A 14,920-nucleotide genomic window follows, 5' to 3' on the forward strand; every position below is an offset into this window, starting at 1 on the left:
AAGGCAGTTTGCATTAAAAGATCACAGTATATAAAATAAAAATAAAAGCAGTAACCCAATAATACCCACCTCCCGAAAGAGCCACATTTTGAAAGGGTATGGATACATAACGTGTGAAGGTGTCGATGTTACTCTGGATAGCATATAAACATAAGAGGCACACAAGTTGTTTGAGAGGGATGCAAAGAGTGGGTGGGTTTCTTTGTAACTTCTGCTGCAACTGACCCACACAAACCTGGGAGATGAAGCATGTGGGTTGTCTCCAGTGTTAGTCCTTCTCAAAGAAAGCCCATTGAAACTGGTGGACATGACTAAGCTAGGTCTATTAATTTCAGTGGGTCTAATCTGAGTACTTGGCTATAACCCTGTGTTTTAATATACTGTATAGGCATGTTTGCTTAGAATATTATTTATTTACTGACATTGAGGGAAGAAGATAAGATAAATAAAGGTAAAGGACCCCTAGTCCAGTCAAAGGCAGCTATGGGGTTGCAGCACTCATCTCGCTTGCAGACCGAGGGAGCCGACATTTGTCCACAGTCAGCTTTCTGGGTCATGTGGCGCAACGGAACACTGTGACGGAAGCCAGAGCACACAGAAACACCGTTTACCTTCCCGCCACAGTGGTATCTATTTATCTACTTGCACTGGTGTGCTTTTGAACTGCTAGGTTGGCAGAAGCTGGGACAGAGCAACGGGAGCTTACCACGTCACGGGGATTCGAACCGTCGACGTTCTGATTGGTAGGCCCAAGAAGCTCAGTGGTTTAGACCACAGCACCACCCGCGTCCCTCATAGAGTTGTAGAGTTGGAAGGGACTGCAAGGGTCACCTAGTCCAGCTCCCTGCGATGCAAGGATCTTCTCACCAATGTGTAGCTCAAACCCACAACCCTTAGCTCATTTGGTAGAGGATGAGACTCTTAATATATCTATGACAATTGCCAACATGAAGATAATGGGTTTAAGGCAGCTTTAAAGCATAAGCGTGTGGTGGGGGCTCCCTAAATGTCTGACAGAATTTTAAAGAGCGAGCTCATGAAGCAGTGGCATCGCTTAGATTTGACGGCTTCAGGAGAAAGGTCCCTACTGCAAATTTTTTAAATTGCCTGCTACAAAAGAGATGTGCCACCAGATGGCACCACTGCAACGCTTAAGCTCAAATTCGAGTGAAGGGAAAAAATCCTTTCTGTCAGCTCTGGGTGGCAACTTCTAGGCAGAATGAAATGATGACAGCAGGAAGCAAACTGGTAAAGGGTCGGGATGCACAGAACTGTAGCAGAAAAGTCAACAAATGGCCTTGTGACACCTTAAGAGGTGAGCAGGTTTATCATAGCATAAGCTGTGAGTGGGCTAGGGTCCCACAGCATCTGATGGACTCTGGAAGAAGCTTATGCTACAATAAGTCTGTTTGTTTTAAAGGTGCCACAAGGCTCTTTATTTTGCTGCAACAGTTATTTCTGTTATTGGTGCAGAAAGGGATATTCTGACTCTGCCTTTGCTTGGTACCTTTAGTCCTGCAGTTGGCATTTAATGGGATCTATAATGCCCTAGCCCATTCACCTGATATAAAACTAACTGAAACAAAATGAACAGCAAGCACAAAATTGAAGTCGCAAATCAGATGGCACTGCAGACATCAATTACCTTATGTGCTGTCTTCTAATTTGTGCTCGTATAAGCTTAACAAACATATGGATAAGCTCTTCAAAAGGCGCTCATACGCTCACATAATCACTGGTGCATTATTGTAGGGGCAAAAACCACCTCCAACATCTGGGAGCATCTCCCTGCAGGCATACAAATCACAAATTAATGTTTTGGGTGCTCATTAAATTGATAGCGCAGAAAAACTCCTAATGCTTTGCTGGCCCCTATGCTCAGCACTTTGCAACACACTGAGCTTGGGGCAACAGCCCCTGCACTGTGGATCCCAAATGCCCGTCAGCCAGCTGGCTGTTGGCCACCTTGGAAACCCGCACAAGGGAATTTGACGGGTGGGTGGGACAACCCACCTGTCAAGTGTGTGATGTCGTATTTATGTCATATGATTGATAGGTGAGTTGCCTGCCCACCAGAAAGGTTCTCCACCAATTTGGTATATGCAAGGCTGGTCCTTGCCGTACATCAGGGCAAAGGAACCTACTTCAGGCAGTACTGGCAATGGTGAAAGGCAGGAATTAATGTTGGCATGGGGTGGTAAGGCTTTTTAAAGCAATGCAGGGTGGAGGGGGCATTGGGACTTTGCTTCAGGCAGCAAAATGCCTGGGCCTATCACTGTGATGTAGTCAGTCATATCAGCCACCTCATACATTCTGTTGCTTTTGCTGTGGCCACACAACTAAAGACGGGGCTGGCCCAAGACATTTTGGCCCCTGAGACAAAACTCAGTGCTGTGCAGAATGGCATCGCCATTTGGTCCTCTGTTTCTTCCCTCCTGCTTACTCTGCTCTTCTCCCAAGGCAACATTCAATCCTGGTGCTCATGCACTACTTTGGCGCTAAGAAGTAACTGTCTCCTTTCTCTAATTCTCTTGTTTCCTGAAGCCCACCAGCAGTAACCCAACCCACAAACTGAAAGAACGCTTCCAAACGGAGTCCTCAGATAGCGTCCCGTCTCCCAAGGTTCTAGCCTGTATCCGTTTCCAAAGTATTTTGGGGTCGTGGCTGTGAAATCCCATCTGTTTTGGCTCAGTACATATTGTATAGTGACTGGAACCTAGAATCTTCTTCTTGGATTCTGGCTCTGTGTGCTTGGGGGCTTAATAAAAACAAAAAAACAAAAGTGCCCCTCTGTTGCTAGGGCTGGAGCGGGGGGGCCTGTCAGTTTCAGAACTCATGCCAACAACCCGTCTGTGCACAGCAGTTTCACTGCTGAGGGTCAAAGTCCCATTGGAAGGGAAAGCCCTCTACTCAGTCTCTGCAGCATCTGGCTATGCTGATAAAGAAAATGGGAAAACAGCTGCCTCTACGCTGCTACCTTTCCAGGTGTCCATGCTAATTGTAAGCAAGGGGGTGTTCTCATCTGATCGAAAAACAGCACTGTTGTCAGGTGATAATCTGGTTCAGGTGTGTGAATGAGAGCGAGAGATTAGCCCAACATCACCTGCTCTTGACATTTCTCCTTTTCTGTGTTTGCATGGAACAGTGATCCTGTTTGCTAACAGCCACCAGATTATAATGGTACCTCAGGTAACGAACACTTCAGGTTACAGACTCCGCTAACCCGGAAGTAGTACCTCGGGTCAAGAACTTTACCTCAGGATGAGAACAGAAATTGCGCGCTGGTGGTGGGGTGGCAGCAGAGGGAGGCCCCATTAGCTAAAGTGGTACCTCATGTTAAGAACAGTTTCAGGTTTCATTAATAAGAGTGTGGGGAAAATATAAAGATCTGTTAGAGCGGAAAACACTATGGTGGCTGTCACCCACTGAAGCATTTTCACTTAGGTCGACCAAAAAAGTAAGCCGGTTGACATATAGAGAGTTGTTAACAGAAGAAGAAGGTAAACTCAAACTGAAAGAGTATGATGAGCTGAAAGACTGTTTACAAAGTTGGTTACACCACAGGCAATTAAATGAAATTTTTAAGGAAGACAATAAAAAGGGGTTTAGTTATACAATCTCCAGATTTCAAAAATAAAAAGTTGAAGAGAATGTTAAATTGTTAAAAAAAGCATATAATATTTTATTAGAGTGGGAAACCAAAGATGAAGATGTTAATTCAGTTATGAATAAATAGGCTCAGGATGTGGGACACAACATCCAATTTGAAAGTTGGGAAAAATTATGGAAAGTTGATATAAAATTCGCAGACTGCATACTATTAAGAGAGAATTACATGAAAATGATGTATAGATGGTATATCACACCAGTGAAAATGGCAAAGATGTTTAGGAAAGAAAATAACAGATGTTGGAGATGTAAGGAAAAAGAAGGAAAATGTTATCATATGTGGTGGGAATGCAAATGCATTAAAAAATATTGGTAAATGATATACAATGAATTGGAAAAAATGTTTAAAATGAATTTTGTCAAACACCCTGAAGCCTTTTTGTTAGGTATCTCAAACCAAGAGCTACCAAAAGAAAAATGGACCTTATTTATGTATGCTACAACAGCGGCAAGAATCTTGATTGTACAATATTGGAAGATGGAATAAATACCATCAAAGGAACAATGGCAAGAAAAGCTGGTGAACTATGCAGAATTGGCTAAGCTAACAGACAAACTATGAGAGAAGGACCAAAAGGACTTCAAAAGAGTCTGGGAACCATTTACAGTATATTTGCAGAAACAACAGAATGGACTGGATTCACTGGTAGGATTTGAATGAACTTTCACAACTTCATTTGAGTAACAGATATTTTAGAGAAATGATAAGGGATTTTATTGTTGTGTAGGAAAAGCAGCATACGATAAATAAAGCTAAATAACTCAGCAGAGGGGGAGTTGAGGGAAGTCCAGAGGAGTGGAGGGAGAATAATTGTAAATAACATGATGAATGAGATTTGTATCATTAATTGTTAAAGAATGAATTAAGTTCGTAACCAGAGATACCACTGTACTTCTAAATGTTCATAGGGAATAAATTTATGTCACTCTATAATGCTTCCAAAATTTCGTTGGTTCTGCCAAGGATGGCTTTTTCTTCTAAGCTTTCTGCTCATTGTCAGTGGCAGCACAGTACACTAGCCCTCTCAACAGCTGCTGGTCCTGAGGCCCTGGCCCATCTTTCTATCTCTCCCAGTGCACACTCACCCAGGATTGCCTTGGGCAAAGGAAGGCACTCTGTTGCCACTAAACTTACGGCACATCTGCAAACTTGGGCATATGATGAGGGAAGGCAAAACAAGGGAGAGAAGAGCATATTGATACACAGGCGCTTCTCCGTTCTATACAAAAAGCCTTCTACTTATTCAAACTTAACTCTGCTGAGTCTGCTCTAATTCTTTGAGTTTGCCAGTGTCAGTTGGCCAAAAAAACCTCAAAACTGAGCTAACGATGGCTCCGAGTAAAATGCCATGCTCTGCTCATTGCGAATGGCAAATGTCAACTAACTGAAACATATGCAGAATGTTTACACACTATGTTCCAACACTGAGGCTTACGGGAAACGGCTTGGCTGTGCCATTTTGAAACTGTCCTGCAACACACAACTAATTCACAAAAGCAGCAGAACAGTCATCCTAGATAATATCTATTCTAAGGATGCTTTGGGATGGGTGCTGCTCATTCAAGCAGTTTTTTGTTTGTTTTTTGCAGTGTCCTCATGCATCAGAATGCCATCTTGCAATTTCTAATCATTTAATCCAAATTAACCCTTTCCACTAAAATTTAGATAACTTTTTCTTTTTAAAAAGCCTGTTGCCAATGTTACATTTGTGATATCAGGTCTCTGTCTGGAAGTACCCCAAATCTTGCTCCTGACAGTCCTGAAGGCTAACTTGGAGCCCACTTTGCTTAGAGAAGCAGGGTCGTTCTTAAGTAAATCCTGCATTTTTAGCAGTAGTGTAATTCAAATAGGTGGGGGCAGTGCTTCAAGGAACTGTAGAGTTGGAAGGGACCACAAAGGTCATCTAGTTCAAAAGAGAAGAGGTGGTGGGTGCGGGGTGGCAGATCTACTCTTCCTTTGAAGAGCCAGTATGGTGCAGTGGTTAGAGTGCCAGGCTAGTACCTGGAAGACCAGTGTTTAATCTCCACTTGGCTATGAAGCTCACTGGGTGACCCTGGGCTAGTCACTGCCTCTCAGCCTTACCTACCTTACAGGGATGTTAAGAGGGTTGAAGAAGAAGGGGAGAACCATGTACACCAACTTGATCTCCTTGGATAAAAAGGTGGCATATAAATGCCCCTTGTCCACGTGTGATAATTATTTGAGCTTCACATTTTTTTATATATATGTGAGGGTTTCCACACGACAGTTTATTGATGTGGCTCATGGGTGCAAGTTTTCTGCACTGTCTGCAGGATCCCATCCTTATCAAAATGGCAGCCTGTATTTTCCTCCCATTAAATCTGGAAGATTACCTGATTATCTGCAGAAACAGTAAATCTGTATTAAATGCATAGAGAAACGAGATGGCATTTTGACAATGACAATGTTGTGTAGATGCTACACAAAAGTTCGAAGCATCAAGCCTAGAATAAATCGCTGTGAGGAAGCACCCTCGTGCTAGTTTTATAAAATGCTTCCTGGGATTTCATGTGGACAATTCACCCTGGGATTCAAGCAAAATATTGTTCCTTTCAAATGCTAATTGCTTTTCCTCTCTGTTTGTTCTGGCTATCTACAGTCTAGATATCTCCTAGTTATCCAGGAGTCAATTACTAATCCCTCTGGACCTCTGTTGTTAACTGCATTTTTGTTCCAGGGAACTTAAAGTTTATATTTGCTGAGCTCAAATATATTGATAGTTGTTCCAAGATAGATGGGTCTGTTGTCTGTTGCCATCTGGAAGAGTTCACAGTGACTGAGATGACCCTTTACCATTTCAGAAGACTTGACTACTGTTTCTCTGGGTTTGTGACAAGAGAGGCTAAGGCAAGGGACTTATAAAAGGCTGTGGCTGCATATGCACAATGCAATATCCAGGCACCAAGAGACTCCAGGGGTGCCAGCACTTAGGGTTCGGTTTCTTTGGATTAAGATAAATGGAGACTGTGGTGTCTTTAGGATATATGGTTTTATTTACACATTGTACAACCTAGCATAAGACGGAAAGGCTCACACAGCATTAACACATCCACAGATCTTGCTTCCTTATTATGTTTCTGGGGGGGGGTCCTCAAAACCACAGCTCTTAATTCAGCACCAAGAACAAGCTAGTCAAGCGTCTGTGAGTTCCAGTTTCAGAGCAGGCTAAGAACAAAAGCTGGCTCCCTGGTCTATGGAGGCCTTTCCCTCTCCTGAAAGAACATCATCACCCTGTTGTCTCCATGGCAACATGACCACTCATTAGTCATGCAAATAGCAGGTGCTTATAGACCCAGGTGGGGCTGTTATCTTAACAAAGTGGCTGATTTGACCAACTCAGTGGTTCCCTTCTGCTACAAACTCCCATCTAAGAGATCCTAAAACACAGACTTGGTTGGTTGGGAAAAATGGGCATAATTCAAACCAATCACCTAGCCCTACAACAATGCATTTTAAGCACATCCCTTCCTCAGTCATCCTGTGAACTGCAGTTCACCCACAGAGCTACAATTCCCAAAACCCTTAACAAGCTAAAGCTCCCAGGATTTGGGGAGGAAATGTATGTACTTTAAATGTATGGTGTGTATACAGCCTATGTGTCAAAACTCTGGGAGAATAAGAGCTTTCTACAATAATCTTGTGGTATACATTGGGAAGGGACGTGGGTGGCGCTGTGGGTTAAACCACAGAGCCTAGGACTTGCCGATCAGAAGGTCAGCGGTTTGAATCCCTGCGACGGGGTGAGCTCCTGTTGCTCAGTCCCAGCTCCTGCCAACCTACAGTTCGAAAGCACGTCAAAGTGCAAGTAGATAAATAGGTACCGCTCCGGCGGGAAGGTAAACGGCGTTTCCGTGCGCTGCTCTGGTTCGCCAGAAGCGGCTTAGTCATGCTGGCCACATGACTCGGAGCTGTACGCCAGCTCCCTCAGCCAATAAAGCGAGATGAGCGCCGCAACCCCAGAGGCGGCCACGACTGGACCTAACGGTTAGGGGTCCCTTTACCTTTACCTTATACATTGGGAGGGCCATAGGTTCAGTATTTTTAGTTTGTAGAACTACTGTAAGATAATGCTTCATGTTTTCATTTTGCTTTTAGATATGCTGTATGCTGCCCAGAGTGGCTGGGGAAACCCAGAAAGATGAGCAGGGTGTAAGTATTATTATTACTTGTCAGTAGTACCACCATCTGACACAGCTGGAAAAAAGTACTTGTTTTTAATTATTGTCTTGCTTATTTAATGCTAAGTGTTTCTTATTTACTTCCAAAATAATTTTTTTCCTTTTGCCTTTGGATTTAAAGAAACAGCATCCACTCTCTTAGGAAGCAGTCTTTAAAGGATGTCCAGGCTCATCTAAGCAGTTCCAGTGTCTAAAGAGAAAAGACAAGGGATTGCCCAAACTCCATAGCATCACATAAGCCCTACGTTTTATCCAGAGTGGCCTTAGCATTAATAAAAACAAATGGTGGCAGACTGACCAACAGTTTGTGGCTTTGTACTGGTAATGGCTCTCTGCAGTTTTACAGTGGCGGCGGCAGTGATTTATTAGATTTTTATCCAGCACTTCTTCCCAAAGGAGTCCAATGATACGTTGTGGAAGCACTGTAATTTTATTTGTGTAGTTGTGTCTCACTCATACTGTGTCTTCCTAAGAGAAAGCAAGTTTAGGGAAAGGAGGAAACTGGTACTTAAGCATAATAGACAACAGCATATTAGTCCCAGAGATTTAGCACCATGGGGTTAAAATATCTTGGGATAATATATTTCCATCTGAAGATAAAAGCAAAGGGATTTCAAGCCCAAAATGCAGATGCTCCTTCTTAACATCTTGCACTAAATTCTAGACTGTGCTTTATGGGGTATATAATGAACAGATGTTAAGAAACAAGAGTGCTTGTGTTTGTGTCCTTTGAATGTTGACATTTGCTTGGGCTGGGGTGTTTGCTGGAGGTTAATAATACTGTGTGGCACAGGTGCTAGTGCATACCTGACTGCAGTGTGTATGTGTTTGTGTTTCTGCCTGTCCCTGTCCCTATAATGAGAGAACCACATTGTCCTAAAACATATTAGCTCAAGTGGAGAAGTGTTCAAACAGCTTCATGCTGCCAGCGGTGTTTTCATCCTGACTAAGGTCCAGACACCACAGTCAAAGCTGGGGTGGCCAGTTATGCATTGCCAAAAGAGAGAGGCTTTACATCACCAAAAGACACAGTGGCAGAAGGTTCCAGGAATTCTATATTCTTTTCCCAAAGCCTTTTCCCTGGGTTTTTAGACATACCTTTTAAAACATTTCCCCCATAGTGAAATTTTGGAACAAGAGGGAGATAGATTAAAACTGCAGAGTTTTGAAAAATTAAAAAATAGAGTGCGAGATTGGCTTCACTATTATCAGATAATGGAGGCATATAATTTGGATAAAAAAATTGGCTTCCAGGTGGAAAAATCAAAATTGGAAACAGAACTGTTAGATTCCAAAACTATTTGTCAAGAATGTATAACTTGCTGTTGAAATGGAATACTCAGGATGAAACGGTGAAATCTGCTATGATTAAATGGGCACAAGATGTTGGATATAATATTATGATGGCTGACTGGGAACAGTTATGGACCACAGGTATCAAGTTCATGGCATGCAATGCCTTAAGAAAGAATATAATGAAAATGATATACAGGTGGTACATGACACCAGTCAAGCTTGCAAAAATTTATCATTTGCCCGATAATAAATGTTGCAAATGTAAAGAGACTGAAGGTACATTCTTTCACCTTTGGTGGACATGCCCAAGGATTAAGGCTTTCTGGGAGATGATCTATAATGAAATGAAAAAGGTATTTAAATATACCTTTCTGAAGAAACCAGAGGCCTTTCTCCTGGGCGTGGTCGGCGAATTGGTGCCAAAGAAGGATAGAACTTTCTTTATGTATGCTACAACAGCAGGAAGAATACTTTTTGCAAAGTATTGGAAGACACAAGATTTACCCACCCTGGAAGAATGGCAGATGAAGGTGATGGACTATATGGAACTGGCGGAAATGACTGGCAGAATTCGAGACCAGGGAGAAGAGTCGGTGGAGGAAGATTGGAAGAAATTTAAAGACTATTTACAGAAACACTGCAAAATTAATGAATGTTAGAATGATGTTGGAATGAATTTATGTGATTTTAGCAGAAATGTTATAAAGGTTCAGGAAAAAACAGACTGTTAATTGGTGAAAGGAGGGAAAGTAAAGTTATATTAATATCAAGATAAATTTACAGGACAAAAATTTGAAGAGGGAAAGGATTTGCTGAAATGGATAATTGACCTAGAATACAAAAAAGGGAGGTGTGAGGAGGTCAGGGAAATAAGCTAATGAAAGATAAGTAATGGGAAGATTTGCCATATTTTCCTTGATTTTTCTTTTTGCTTAATGGATCTTAATTTTCTGCTTTTTCTTTTTTCTTTTTCTTTTTTCTCTTTTGTATTTTATCTTTTTTTGTTTAAAATGATGTTTTTTGTATTTTCTTTTTGTACTTCTAAAAATTTTAATAAATATTTAAAAATAAAAATAAAACATTTCCCCCATAGATTCTTTACAGGAGAATGCACACAATATAGTCATCCTTTTTCGCAGTTGTTCTGTGCTATTTCTTCATTTCATCTGCTTTTTCAGCTAACATGGAAAATCCATTTTTTACCAATGATCTGGAACAAAAAAATAAAAAACAAACCAACAAACCCTTAGATATGGGTGTTTCTTTACACTTTAACTTCTCAGATTTAGGTGGGTGTGGTTTTGATGTGGGTATTTTGGGAGGCTAAACACCGACTGCACCTCTTCTCTTTTAGCCGCATCTCACCTGATACCAGAGCCATTCTGTTTTGCTCCAGGCATTTTTTACTTTTACAAATAATGGTTTTGAGGAGTTCTTTGCTCAAGAATCCCAAAGAGTGAATGTGGACAAGTGGTCCCACCATAGTAAATATTCCTGACCTTTAATATAAGGAAGTATCTGCCACTTACATTTTACATTCATCACTTTATGAAACACAATAGCAGGCCACGTTTTCCATTGTGTAATGCAAATTGCAGTGTGTCTATGTCAACAGAAAACTTACTGTTTTTCACAGGAAACTGAAATATTTATAAAAAGGCAGGCGGTGGGAATGGGGCTTGCAGAATTCTGATAAGTCTCAATTTTAAAATCGAAAAAGGGAGCTTCATGTGGAGAGGGCAACACTTCCCACATACTACAGTGAAGTCTAGCAAATTGAGGTTCTATGTTATGAACCTTCTACCTCCTCAGTTCTCCAGTAGGTATCTCTCCCATACCTTGCTCCTTTTTTGTACATGTGCAGAGTTAGAAAAAGCCTCATTTATAGGCTTGCTAGAACCAAAGTGATTAGAAAAGGAAACAGAAAAGGGGAGAGGAAGAAAGGCTGTGGCTAATCAGAATTTAAAGGTTTTGAAATACTGGTTTATGATGAAGAAGGAAGGGAAGGAAGAGGAGGGTGTGTATTAAGCATGTGTGTGAATGCTAAGCAAACACAAATAGCTATGTGGGAGGGTCGAGGAAAGTGGTGGGAATTATGAGGGAACCAATGGCAGGGAATGAACTCTTTTCTTTCCAAAAACATGATTCACCCACTGGTGAAACAGCATGACCAAACTTATAAAGAATGAAAAGTTAACAATTGTCTGGATAGCCCATTGCAGTTCCACAGGCAACAAACAATGGGAAAACAAAGGCCTTGTGGGCAAGAAGCTTTGCATCTTGAAGCATTCCAATATTATAAAAGAACTGCATGCAAGCCTTGGCCTTCTGTGAAGAAACAAACACCCCTGCAGTCATATGCAAGTTTTCCTATTTGATGGATTTTCAAAGTGTGTTCTTACAAACCTTAACAAATGATGAAGCTTCTCCTCTGCTTTAGGTAGTATGTTTTCTCTCTCTCACTCTGACACTGTAGTGCATGTTTCAAAGGTCATGAGAAGTATATACTGGGAAGTTACCTGTCAGGGAACTGCCATCGGAACTAGCGGAGGAGGCGAGGCTCCACAGCGATGCTGGAGAGGGGCCAAGCAGGGAGAGAGGCAGGTCTCCGGCTGGGGAAGAAAATCAGTGCAACACCAGGGATAGAGGGGGGCTGATGGGGAGAGCAGAGAGGGGGCTCCAGGACTCTTCGCAGGAGACCAGCGAGGAGAGCACAGGTCCTCCGCTGCCCACACCCACCCTGCGCAGAAGACTTCCGCGCAGGGAAAGTAGGCACCGACTTGGCGTCAAAGAACTTCTTTGCTGGAAGAGGTTTAAGAAATGCCCACTGACGGATTCTGCCAGCGACTGAACAGCCACGGAGTGGATGGCTGTCCAGCGAGAAATGGTTTAACCAGCCAACCTAGCCCAGAGCGGCGGCAACTTACACACAAGCAACCCCTAAAGCCATTACATTACCCAAATTCAGTTCCTGAAATTTCTTCAGAGGTGCTTTCTGCTAATCCAAGAAAGGCCTCATGCCAGGTGGTGAATCAACTTTTTCACAAGCTGCTGGCCACATGCCGGTTAGAAAATATGAGAAGTTTCTGTTCTTGACAGCCCACTGTAGACAAAGAAACATGTGAATCAGGATTAGGAAACTGCACATGCCCTGTCTAAAGTTATTTCTTCTCAAAGTGTTGTCTAATTATTTGAATTGCCAAGATATAAATATTTAGCAGTAATAATAATAATAAATAGACTAGGAACAAGGAAAGAGTAGCTGACAAGATCTCCAAATTTCTGTCAGCAGCTGTTATTTCACTTCATAAGACTTGTGGAACCTAGAAGTTGCTAAAGAACACTTAGTTTTATTTGGCTGCAACAGGAGCCAAGTTAACACACGTTCCTCCAGGGCTTTATTTGTGCCAGGCCTGAGCCCCAGGATCTGTTTTCAACAGCAGGGCTGAATTCTAGAAAATGTAAAGTTAAAACAAAGAAAGGTGCCTGCCAGCTTATTTAAAATAGCCTTTTCCTTACAAGGATCTGCAGCCTATCCAGTTCTAACACATTTCAGATTTAGAGGCAGGGATCACCTTGATAAGGCTGAAGGCTGAACTCCTCCTGATCAGAATCTGGCTGAATCTCCTGACACAAATAAGTGTTTGGGGAGGTAAACCTGTGCTCCATGGAAGATGGCAATGCATAAACATAAGAACCTTTAAAACTACACTGCCATCGGAAGGAAACGGAGGCCTGTAAGCTCAACATGATAGGGACAGAGGTTGAAATGGTGGGCAAACAGTTGCTACAAACAGAAATGGTTTTTGTGTGGTATTTCTGATCTGATCAGTCTGATCTTAAAACGAGAAAGTATTAGTACAACCAGTGCCAATTCAGACAGTACACTAAGCAATAAGGGTCTCTATGTATCAAAGACAAAGAGCAATAAGACCCACAAATATACCATTAATGTACTCCAGTGAGCAAAAAGATGAAAAGGGCAATGCACAATAATACAAACAAGATGATGAACAATAATAGTACAGAACAAGCAGTTACTGATCTGTTTTGACTATACCTTGGCTTAATGTGGATTGTGAACCCAGTTGTGTTTCCTTTAATTCTCCCTCATCCTTGCAGTGTCCTCCTCCCAACTACTGCTGTCCCACTCTTTCTCCTCCCTAAATCCAGATTCCCTGTGCCCTGAAAATCCAAATCTACATCAATTGCATAGGGCAGGGGTTTTCAAGCAGTGTGCTGTGCCACTCTGGAGTGCATTGAAGGATGTTCAGGGGTGCTGCAGGCAACACAGGCCTCTGTCCCTCTTTCCTTCCCTCCCTTCTCTGGTGTCCTCTCTTGTCTCTGCCTCCCAAAGGCTTTTGTGGCTGTTTGTTGCAGTATCCCTGGCTACAAGCTCCCCAGGCAAATGGTGCCTCTGTGGCTGGCCAGGGGGTGCTGACTGCCAGGCGCTGAGATAGACTGCTGCCCTGAGGTCTCCCAAGGAGAAATGAGAGGAGGCTGAGGGAATGCTCCACAAGGGAGGGCGTTCGAAAAAGGGTAAGAGGCTGCCAGCTCTGCAGGCAAGGGGTGACATAACTGGGCTCCTGAGCCCCACAGGGGTGCCGCAGGAAGAACGTAATTGATCAAGGGAGCCATGGACTCAAAAAGGTTGAAAAGCTCTGGCATAGGGAACCTCCAGATTTAGAAGAAAGTGTGAGACCTTGGGAACCATAGTGGACAGGTTCATGAAGACGTTGACCCAGTCTACAGCAGATGATCCAAAGCATGTTTACAAGCAAGTCCCACTAAATTCAATGCAATGTTCCCTCAGCTATGTGGAATTACAGTCTTAAGTTTACCTCTCCAATTGCTCTCCTAGGTAGGTCAATGGCAGTGCCATGCTGCCCATGTTCTACTGAGCAACGGAAGCTCACTCCGTCACAGTGATTCAAACTGCCAACCTTCTGAACGGCAAGCCTTAGGCTCTGTAGTTTAACCCACAGCGCCACCAGCGTCCCATAAAATATAAAGGGAGAGACCTACTATTCAGTGGGTTGGTGGCAGCAGATGTCTTAAGGGACTGACTTTGGTGACATACCTGGGGGGACAAGCCTTTGTTAAAGGACGGGAGGCAATGTCCCACACAGTATTTAAAGTTTCTGTTCAGATATTGTATGAAATAACACCTGCAGGATGCTGAAAATGGAAGCTCAAAACTGGTTTTCAATGAAAGTATATAAAAATGCTTTAGATATAAGGTCACTTCTGAGGAGCCTGAGCCATGAAGGACCTTAAATATAAGTCTGAGCTGAAATTACATTTGTGAATTAGAATAATGGATCAGTTGAAATATCAAGTTTATTGTAGTATCGTTGCAGTAGAATTGTGTATGGACTTCCCATGCCCTCATATTCCTTTCTGCTGTGCAATCCTTCAGTTCTGGGAGATTCTTTTGGAGATACCTGGTATTTCTCCATGATAAACAGGATTTCATTGTTAAGCCTAGCAATCTCACTGCTCATACTTGACTTCAGAATACTAGTGCATATAGAAAATTGGTGTGGAATACTGTTGATAGTGAAAATCATTTGATCCCTACACCAGCCTCTCAAGGATGCCCAAACGTTTTGGGAATTCAAGTAAAGGACAGTGTCCCCCAGATTGATCCCTGTTGTAAGGCGGAAAAAAAAGTTCCCAAATCAGAATGTATCCAACAATTGTGTGACCCAATAATTTATTGACGTTTTGCTGCTGCATTTGGTTAAGTTTCTTC

The 14,920-nt window shown here is 42.5% G+C and overlaps 1 long non-coding RNA gene across 1 annotated transcript; it reads right to left on the bottom strand.

Annotated features, from left to right (window-relative positions):
• Positions 1-10,717: 10,717 nt before the first annotated feature.
• On the bottom strand, positions 10,718-14,244 carry LOC310757948. Its single transcript, XR_014545592.1, has 3 exons — positions 13,226-14,244; positions 12,124-12,268; positions 10,718-11,684 (listed from the first exon to the last, which is right to left on the bottom strand). It is a non-coding gene; the product is annotated as an uncharacterized lncRNA (long non-coding RNA).
• Between the last annotated feature and the right edge of the window lie 676 nt (positions 14,245-14,920).

This window comes from Podarcis filfolensis (assembly GCF_964270895.1).
Source record: "Podarcis filfolensis genome assembly, chromosome: 2".
Classification (NCBI taxonomy): domain Eukaryota; kingdom Metazoa; phylum Chordata; class Lepidosauria; order Squamata; family Lacertidae; genus Podarcis; species Podarcis filfolensis.